This window comes from Aythya ferina, assembly GCF_964211825.1.
Source record: "Aythya ferina genome assembly, contig: HAP1_SCAFFOLD_57, whole genome shotgun sequence".
NCBI classification, from domain to species: Eukaryota; Metazoa; Chordata; class Aves; order Anseriformes; family Anatidae; genus Aythya; species Aythya ferina.
Window position 1 is genome coordinate 652,386 of NW_028181450.1, and position 10,747 is coordinate 663,132.

A 10,747-nucleotide genomic window follows, 5' to 3' on the forward strand; every position below is an offset into this window, starting at 1 on the left:
GAAAGGGTAAGGTTTAGGATAAGGGTAAGTGTTAGGATAAGGGTAAGGTTTAGGGTTAGCTTAATAGTAAGGTTAAGGGTAATTGTACGAGTAATTGCTAGGGTAAGTGCAAGCGTAAGTGTACATGTAAGTGTTGTTGTATGGCTTATGGTAAGGGTAAGGTCAAGGGTAAGGTTTATGTTAAGGGTAAGCGTAAGGGTAACGGATAGAGTACGGGTAAGGGTAAGGTTAAGGGTAACGGTAAGGTTAAGGGTACAAATATGTGTTAGGTTATGGGTTATGGTATGGGTAAGAATTAGGGTAAGTATAAGGGTAAGGGTAAGTGTAAGGGTACAGGTCAGGGTAAGGGTTAGAGTAAGGGTTAGGGTTAGGGTAAGGTTAAATGTTAGGGTAATGGTTAGGGTTAAAGTCAGGAAAACGTATGCGTAAGTATTAGGTGAATGTTAAGGGTAAGGTTAAGGTTAAGAGTAAGGGTAAGGTTTAGGGTAAGGGTTAGGGTTAATGTAAGGGTCAGGGTAAGGGTTGGGGTAAGGTTTAGGGTAAGGGTTAGGTTAAGGATAAATGTTAGGGTAAGGGTAAGGTTAATGGTAACCGTAAGTGTAAAGGTAAGGGTTACGGTAAGGGTAAGAATAAGGGTATGGGTAATGGTAAGGGTGAGGGTTAGGCTAAGGGTAAGTGTAAGGTTTAGATTTCGGCTAAGGGTAAGTGTAGCAGAAAGGGTAAGCTTTAAAGTAAGGTTTAAGGTTTAGGCTTAGGTTAAGGGTAAGGGTAAGGGTACGGGTCAGGGTAAGGGTTAGAGTAAGGGTTTGAGTATGGGTAAGGGTAAGGGTTAGGATAAGTGTAAGGGTGCAAGCAAGGATTAGGGCAAGAGTAAGTGTAAGGGTAATAGAAAGGGTTAGGGTAAGTGTAAGGGTAAGGGAATGTGTTAGGATATGTTTTAGGGGAAGCAGAAGGGTAAGGGTTAGGTTAAGTGTAAGGGGAAGGGGAAGGTAAGGGGAAGGGTTGGAGTAAGGTATAGGGTAAGGGTAAGGTTATGGTTAAAGGAAAGAGTAAGGGTAAGGAAAAAGTAAAGGTAAGGATTTGGGTAATGGTAAGGGTGAGAAGGTTTAGGGTAAGGGTTACGGTAAGGGTTAGGTAACGCAGTGTACAACCTGGGATGTCACACGCAGAGCTGCCTCTGGCAAGGTGAGTGAGGAACAGATGTAGCAGTTGTTGTGTTGTAGGTCTCACTGTTCCTCTAGGCATCCCCTCTTTGTCTTTTAGAGGTGTTGTAGCTGTTTGAAGAGGGTAGATTGAAGCATCTGCCTCGGGGGCTGGTAAGCGGCAGAGGTAAGGGAGCAGATGAGAGTAACTTACCTAGTTGTGCTGTGTCTTTGGATGCTGCATCGGCCTATGCGTTTCTTTTTCTTTCACAGGTGTCTCGCACAGGCTCAAAGGAGCAAACTGCACTCTGAAGAGCTGTGTAAGAAGAGGGGCTGGTCATGAGCTGGGTTGGAGCAGAACGACCAAGTAGCACAAGGTGACTATGAAAGGTGTCCGTCTTGCTTTGCAGGTGCCGTGGCAGGCTCTCCACAGAAGTGGATAAGGATATGAGATAAGGCCAGAGAGCGACAAGGAGCGGCACGTGCAGGGATGGTTTTGAAGCGCTGCGGTGGCTTACTCTTCTGTTCATCAGGTGCCACAGGCAAGGTGGGTTGTAACATCAGTCGTTATATTTGCATGAAAGCAGTTCACTTGAATGCCACAGTGCATCTGAGTAGGGTGTTCTAGCAGAACAAGCTTGTCTGGCACAGCGGTGCCTGATGGCAGTGTGTTTCCTCAGGTGAAGAGGTGCCTGAAGCCCCATCCTATCTAGCCTGCACACAATTATCTGAGAATGAAAGCTGCTTTCCAGTAATTCAAAAAGCCAAGTTACGTCTCAGCCTTGAGCATCTCGGGCTTTTGGGCTTTTTTTTTTTTATACAGACACTGTAACATTTGGCACCAGCACTAATACTTTTTTTGGCATATGTTTAGCGTTTGGGGCCTGTGTCTGGGATTTGGGCCCTGTCTCGAACCACTGGGGCTTTGTCCGGGGTTTTGGAGCCTGCCTCTAGAGTTCAGGGCCTGTGATTAGGCTTTTGGGGTCTGTGTCTGGGGGCCGGTATCTGGGGGCAAGGGGGGAGCTGCTTGTAGACCCTTGGGGCCGGCATTGAGGGGGTTGGGAGCTGACTCTACACCTTTGGGGCCTGCTTCTGGGGGCGGGGGGGGGTTGAGACCAGCATCTGGGGGAGGGGTGGGAGCTCTTTGTATTCCTTTGGAGCCTGTGTCGGGGGGCGGGGGGGGGGGGGGGGGAAGGGGAGGGTTGGTTGGGAGGTGCTTGTACACTGTTGGAGCCTGGGTTGAGGGAGGAGGTTTGGAGCTGTTTCTACACCTTTGGGCCTGGCATCGGGGGTAGGGGGTTGGGTGCTGGTTTTAGGGGCCTGTGTTTGGGGGGGGGGCTTGGGACCTGCGTCTGGGGGAGGGGTGGGAGCTGCTTGTACACCTTTGGGGCCTGCATGTGTGGGGGGTCAGGGCCTGTGTCTAGCGGGCTGGGAACTGCTTGTACAATGTAGGAATCTGTTTCTGCAGGGTGGCTGGGAGCTGTTTGTACAACTTTGGGGCCAGCATCTGGGGGTGGCTGGGAGCTGCCTGTACACTGTAGGGGCCTGTGTTTGTGGGGGGCTTGGGGGCCTCCCTCGGGGTGGGGGGGGAGGGTTGGGAGCTGCTTGTATAGGGTAGGGGGCCTGCCTGGCAGGGGTTGGGAGCTGCTTGTAGAATTTGGGTCCCTGTGTCTGGGGAGGGGGTTGGGGCCTGTGTCTCAGGGGTGTTGGGAACTGGTTGTACACCTTTGGGTCCTGTCTCTGGGGGGGAGCTACTTGTACACTTTTGGGGTCTGTATTTGAGGGGGGTTGGGAGTTGCTCATGCATTCTAGGTGCCTCCCTTTTGAAAAGGGTTGGGGCCTGCATCTGTGGGTGGTTGGGAGCTGCTTGTACACTATAGGGGCCATGGTCTTGGAGGGGGGTCTGGGCTGTTTATACACCTTTGTGGCCTGTGTTTGGGGGGGGGGGGGGTGGGCCTGTGCCTGGGGGAGTTGGGAGGTGCTTGTTCACTCTAGGAGCCTCCATTTGGGGGTCTTTGGGGCCTCCCTTTGAGGGGGAGGGAGTTGGGAGTTGGTTGTACACCTCCGCATCCCATGTCTTGGGGAGGGGGGGGGGGAGTGGGACCGGTCTCTGAAGGGGCGGGTTGTGAGCTGCTTGTACACCTGTGTCGGGGGGGAGGGTAGGGGGGGTGGCGGGGGGCGGGCCCGGGTCTTGGGCCAGTGTCTGGGTGGAGTCCAGTTCTTGGGAGGGGGTGGTGGGGTAGGAGCTGCTTGTGGGCAGTTGGGGTCTGCATCTGGGTGTGGTTGGTGCCTGCTTCTGTTGGCAGTTTGGGGCCTGCTTGTAGACTTGTGCAGCCTGGGTTTGGGGGCTTTTCTGTAACGTTTGGGGCCTGCATTTTTGCTTTGGGATGCATCTTGAGCTTTTGAGGCCTAGCAGTAGCATTTGGGGCCTGCATCTGGGGCTTTTCTGTAGCATTTTGGTTGCGTATTTGTGATTTGGGGCCTGTATCGTGGGTTTTGCCTTTTTTGTAGTTTCCATCTTTGTGTGTGTGTGTTTCGTTGTTGGTTGTCTGGGGTTAGGGGCAGTTTGGGGTTTGGATTAAGGTCAGTGTCATTAGCGTTAGGGGGTTGATAATAAGGGTTAGGGTTGTGGTTAGAGTTGTTAGGTTTAAGGGGAATAAGGATTTCAGGGTAAGGGGATCAAGGTTGTGGGAATAAAAATGTTGTTTTTGCGCAGTTACATCCTGTAGAGGGAAGGAAGGTGGTATTGAGATATGCTTGCAGTGATAAGACAGCTTAACAGTGTGAAATGAGTTCATCTGATTCGTGTCAATATGGAACAATGCTAGGGCCGCATGATATGATGAAAAGTCTGAGAAAACCAGAGTGGTTAATATATATAGTTCTTGTATCTTGCAAAGGAATGGTCCAGCAATTCCGGTCAATAGGGGATAAGAGAACAAAGGGGTTTCAGAATAACTGCTAACTATTACAACTGTTGCATGGGACACTATGCAAGTGTCTGCCATCCAGCCAAGATGGACAAAGGAGATGGACAAGAGAAAAGCCTGGGAGGAAGACTACGAGCCTTCAGTACGAGCGGCCCCCAGAGGGACCACCGGAGACTGATAACGCCTGCACCAGTGGGAGGGTTTGGATTCTGGGAACTAATTAGAATAACCCTGCCTTTTGTAGAAGTAGTAATGAATATGTATTAGCCTAGCAGCATAAAAACCAGCCGCCTGATGTAACTTGTGTGCGTCTTGGTGGAGCAGAGACTCCTGGCGCACCCAGCGCTGCTTGCTTACCTCTATTCAATTAATAAATTGTAAATTTCAATTGCAATCCTATTTGGGACCCAGTCATTTATTACAAGCGGGCGCTCGTCCGGGAGGGCTTTGGTTCCTGATTTCTGGTTTGATCTAGGAGAGGCACCCCCACCATTTGGTGGCTGCTGTTTGAGTCAGGTCGGAACTAATGGCATCTTGAACCTGAATAAAGGTAAGCAAAGTTTCTGATTCTTTTTTTCAGCTCCCTTGCCAGCTGCAGCACTATATTTTGCCCATAATTGTGTGTGTGAAGATCCGAACGAAGATGACGGAGTCGTAAGCATTTAAAGCGTATACCGTTCGGTTGGGTGGGGTTCGGTTGCCTGTGTGTGTAAGAGTGTGACTGAGATGGAACTTAGTTCCGAAGTGATTGTGGAGGTCTTCTAACCGCGGTTCCAATCTCCCGTGAGGGACTTGGCCGGTGAAGGACCGAAGGGATTCCTATAGGATTTGTGGGTGTGTGATAGGTCCTCGACCCCCTGCAAGACACTCTTACTAAGGTAACCAAGGGCTGTGGGAATTGCCAGAGTAAAATTCCTAGATGGGTCAGACAAAATCGAAGACCAGAGACCGGAAGAAAGGGAGCAAATTACCAGTCATACCACCAGAAAGTCCATTAGGAATAACGATTAGAAATTGGAATGATAGGGACCCCAGAAAAGGAAAAAGTAAATTAAAAATGGTCCAGTATTGTGTGACAGAATGGCCAAAGGAGCCTTTAAGACTACATGTCTTTTGGCCTGTTTTTGGATCCTTCAAAGACTGGATTTGCCAGGCCTTAAATATCCATGTTAATTCAAAGGAAGCTTTTAGCCAGGAAGAAAGTGATTATGCAGGATTATGGATCAGGAGGACTTCACGTCCTTTTCCAGCCTCAATATTTACACTAAAAGCAGGTAAGAAATTTGAAGAACAAGAAGAACATGAAAAAGAAAAAGAAGATAAACGTGAGCCGTTGGATAAGCTACCACCTCCATATCCTAACAATCCACTCCCGGCGGCTCCCCCTCCGGTGGCTGTGGTATCGCCACCAGTACCACCGTTGCCCCAGCTTCCACCACCAACAGCACCAGAATTAGACCGACCTCCGGCCGCATGCAGGAGAAGTAGGACGGACGTATCTGAGAGGGCTTCTCTATATCCCTTAAGGGAGGTAACTGGTGTATAACTGGTGCGCGTCTTGGTGGAGCAGAGACTCCCGGCGTACCCAGCACTGTTTGCTTACCTCTATTCATTCAGTGAATTGTAAACTTTGATTGTAATCCTATTTGGGACTTTTATTTATTATAACAGACAAGCTTGTAAAACGCAGACAACCAGAATCCTTACAGCAATTAGGTGGAAATCACGGCGTAAGAAACATTACCACCTCAAAGAGTAAAAACCTCAAAAGAAATGTGACTTGTAACAGGCCAGCAGCTGTGTATTTTCTGTGAAGCACCAGCTAGATTATGAACCTTGAATAGCACAGTTAAAGGGGAAACAGGGGAGGGTCCCGGTCCTCGGCAGAAAAAAAAAGTGTATAAACTGTGTATGGAATTAGTAGGCACCCTCCTGCTTGTGGGACACCCGCCATTGTAATCTCGAATAATAATGCTACTGTACTGAGATCCTCGACTCAGCCTATGCTATTTGCTACAGATTGATTCAGGGTTTTAAGGTTTCAGGGATTGGGCACTAGGGTTGGGTTTCAGGGTAAGGGGTTTCAGGGTTTATGTTTAGGATTTTAAGGTTTTTAGGGTTGGAGTTTTAACGGTTAGGGTTTTAAGGATTTGGGGGTTAGGGTTTTAAGGGTTTCAGGGTTAGCGTGTTAGGGTATTAGAGTTTTTTGGGTTGTAGTGTTGATATGTTTTTTAGGGTTAGAGTCTTAAGGTTTTATTTTTGGTCAGTTATTTACGGTTAGGGTTTTAAGATCTTTTTTTTTTTTTTTTTTTTTTCAGGTTAGTTTCTCCAGGTCCAGGGTTTTGAGTATCCTAATTTTGGGGGTTTGGATTTTGAGCATCTTAATTTTTGGGGTTAGGCTTTTGTGTGCCCTAATTTTTTGGGATCGGCTTTCAAGCATCCTAAGTAGTTGGGTTAGGGTTTTGAGCATCTTAATATTTTGGGTCTGGGTAATGAGCATCTTCAGTTTTCAGGATAGGGTTTTGAGCATCTTAATGTTTCCAGGATAGGTTTTGGAGCGTCCTAATGTTTTGGGTTGGGGCTTTGAGCGTCCTAATGTTTTTGGGTTAGGGTTTGGAGCGTCCTAAATTTTGAGGATAGGGTTCTGAGCATCTCAGTGTTTCCAGGATAGGGTTTTGAGCGTCCTAAGTATTTGGGATAGGTCTTTGAGCTTCCTAATGTTTTCCGGATAGGGTTTGGAGCATCTTAATGTTTTGGGTTTGGGTTTTGAGCGTCCGAATGTTTTTGGGTTAGGGCTTGGAGCATCCTAATGTTTTTGGGTTAGGGCTTTGAGCGTCCTGTTTTCGGGATAGGGTTTTGAGCGTCCAAAGTTTTTGGGTTTGGGTTTTGAGCGTCCAAAGTGTTATAAGTTGCCCCCTTAATTAATTTTCATAGAGCATTGTATTAATCATAGAAAGGAATTTATTGAGTAAGCAAACATCAAGCAAAACAGCACTGGGCAGCCGGGGAGTCTCAGCTCCGCCAACGGCACGCACCTCACCCCTGCCAGGGTCCCTTTTTATACCTTGCTAATTCTGGGATTACTCAGCACATCCTGGTATATTCTGCGACTGCGCGCACTGTTGCTATGTTCCCTCAACATAACCCTAAAATTAACCGTAACCATTACCCTAACACTTATCCTTACCTAACCCTAACCCTAACCCTTACTCTAACTTTTAACCCTGACCCATAACCTTAGACTTCCCCTACCCTTACCCTTACTCTTCCCCTTACCCTAACCCTTACCCTTACACTTACGGTTACCATTAACCTTACCCTTACCCGAACACTTACCCTTACCCTATCCCTTACACTAATCCTTATCCATACAACTTCCGCTTACCCTAACACTTAACCTTAACCTAACCCTAACCCTAAAACTTACCTGAACCCTTACCCTGACCCTTACATTAACCCTTACCCTAAAACTTAACCTTAACCTTACCCTTAACCTTAACCTAATACTTACCCTTACTTTTCCCTCACCCTAACCCTAAAATTAACCCTAACCATTACCCCAACACTTACCCTTACCCTAACGCTTACCCTTACCATAACCCATACTCTAACACATACTTCTACCCGTACCCGTACCCTTACCGTAACCCTTACCCTTACCGTTACCGTAACCCTTACCCTTACCCTATCCCTTACCCTTAACCTAACCGTAAACCTTACCCTTATCCTAACACTTACCCTTACCGTAAACCTTACCCTTTCTGCTACACTTACCCTTAGCCTAAATCTAAACCTTACACTTACCCTTAGCCTAACCCTCGCCCTTACCATTACCCATACCCTTATTCTTACCCTTACCGTAACCCTACGGTTACCATTAACCTTACCCTTACCCTAACACTTATCCTTAACCTAACCCTTACCCTAAACCTTACCCCAACCCTTATCCTGACCCTTACATTAACCCTAACCTCTACCCTAAACCTTACACTTACTTTTAACCTTAACCTTACCCTTAACATTAACTTAATACTTACGCATACGTTTTCCTGACTTTAACCCTAAAACTAACCCTTACCCTAACCCTTACACTTACCCTAACCCTAACCCTAAACCTTACTCTAACCCTTACCCTGACCTGTACCCTTACACTTACCCTTACCCTTATACTTACCCTAATTCTTACCCATACCATAACCCATACCCTAACACATATTTGTACCCTTAACCTTACCCTTACCCTTACTCTATCCGTTACCCTTACGCTTACCCTTAACATAAACCTTACCCTTGCCCTTACCCTTACCATAAGCCCTACAACAACACTTACATGTACACTTACGCTTACACTTACCCTAGCAATTACTCGTACAATTACCCTTACCCTTACCCTTACCCTTAACCTAAGCTGAAACCTTAAACCTTACAGTAAACCTTACCCTTTCTGCTACACTTACCCTTAGCCTAAATCTAAACCTTACACTTACCCTTACTGTAACCCTCACCCTTACTGTTGCCAGTACCCTTACCCTTACCCTAACCCTTCTCCTTACACTTACTGTTACCTTTAACATTACCCTTACCCTAACACTTACACTTATCCTTATCCATACCCTTACCCTTACCCTAATCCTTATCCTTAACCTAACCCTAACCCTAAACCTTACCCCAGCCCTTACCCTGACCCTTACATTAACCCTAACCCTTACCCTAAAAGTTACACTTACTCTTAACCTTAACCTTACCCTTAACTATTACCCTAACACTTACCCTTATGTTTCCCTCACCCTAACCCTAAAATTAACCCTAACCATTACCCTAACACTTACCCTTACCCTAACCCTTACCCTTACCATAACCCATATCCTAACACGTACTTGTAGCCTTAACTTTACCATTCCCCTTACCCTTACCTTTACTGTCTCCGTTACCCTTACACTTACACTTAACATAAACCTTAAAGTTAACCTAACCCTTGTTATAAATGGCTCAGGATTCAAATTAGGATTAAATAAAAAAATAGGATTTATTGAAAGAATATAAAGGAATAGAGGTAAGCAAACAGCGCTGGGTGCACCGGGAGTCTCCGCTCCACCAGGACGCACACCAGTTACATCAAGCAGCTGATTTTTATGCTCCTAGACTAATACATATTCATTACTACTTCTAAAAAAAATAGATTATTAAAATTAGCTTCCGGGGTGCAGTCCCTCCTACTGGAGCATGCGCAGTCTCCTCTGGGGTCTCTTCTGGGGGTCTCTAGGGGTCTTTCATGCTGAAGGCTCGTAGTCTTCCTCTCCCCCTTTGTACTTACTTGGCACCATACCAAGTTTATAGAACATTCTCTTCAAGACTTGTCTCCCAGCCGTCCTTCAGCTTCTTTTTCCTTCCTCTTAATCTCTCGGCCCCCCTAACCAGATACCAAAGATCCGCATAGTATCCCATAACAGTCACTAGTTGTTATCAGTTGTTCTGAAACTCCCAGACATCAAACACAAACAGCTTCACGAGTAATTAAAACATTCTTCCCCAGCCATTCACAGACACATCTATAGCAGTGTTAGAAATAGAAGTCCGGAATAACAAAAGCAAACAGGTTCATAAATTTAAGGAGTGATAAATTGACTAGAATGAGGGGGAGACTGGGACACGCTGCAGCTGAGGTTCAAGAATTAAATTGCCAGTGCAGGGCCCAGAGGCAGACAGGATTCAAACAGAATTGTTCTTTATGGACACGAATTGTTAAAACATTCCTCACAATCCCTTATCTTCTTTTTAACATCCCCAATTCGTGTCTCTTCTGTTATTAATAATTGGATTTCATCAGTTTGTTCTTGGAGGGTCCAATTCTTAAGCATCATAATTGACATATTCCCTTCTTTTTTTAATGAAGTTATTACAAATGTACTATTTATCACCCGGTGTATTAATAATGTAAGACAAGGTATCATACAAGGTACAAATAATAACGTAATTACACCACATAACAATAAAAATAACACTCTTTTGACCCATGGTCCACCAGGCAGCCATGAAAATAAATCCCATTCCATATCCTTCCAGGTTTGTGTTTGCTCGCTCACCTCCCCCCTCCTTCTCTGGGATGGGAGAGAGAAATGGGAAAGTGAAGCCTGTGAGTTGAGATAAAAACAAGAAGATAATAACAATAATGATGATAATAGTACTACTAGTAATAATGTGTACGAAACAAGTGATGCACAATGCAATTGCTCACCACCTGCTGTCCGATGCCCAACCTAACCCCGAGCAGTCCGGCCCTCCTCCCAGCCTGCCTGCTGGCAGGACAGTGAGAAGCTGAATTTTGGCTTGGTCCTTGGCTTGGTGTAAGCACTGCTCTGTAACAATTAAAAACAATTAAAACATCAGCATATTATTAACATTCTTCTCATCCTAAACCAGAACATAACATTCTATCAGTTACTAGGAAGAAACACCTTTTCATCAATCTTTAAACAGTAATTACTAAAGTTAAATTTTCCACAGACTTCTCCTTCTTGTGCTAGCAAACAATCCAAAGCTAGGCAATTTTGATACAAAGCAGTTCTCATCTTTATAACTCATTTAGATCAGTTCTCATCATTTATAACTATTTCTATTACAGCTAATAACCTAATTATTCTATTAAGTATATATACTGAGGTCCTATAGCCCCAG

The 10,747-nt window shown here is 45.8% G+C and overlaps 1 long non-coding RNA gene across 1 annotated transcript; it reads left to right on the plus strand.

Moving 5' to 3' along the window:
- The first annotated feature begins 550 nt into the window (after positions 1-550).
- LOC311428360 lies at positions 551-6,054 on the plus strand. The gene is made up of 6 exons (XR_014687658.1): positions 551-1,185; positions 1,264-1,329; positions 1,416-1,462; positions 1,553-1,689; positions 4,141-4,726; positions 4,861-6,054. It is a non-coding gene; the product is annotated as an uncharacterized lncRNA (long non-coding RNA).
- Positions 6,055-10,747: the final 4,693 nt, after the last annotated feature.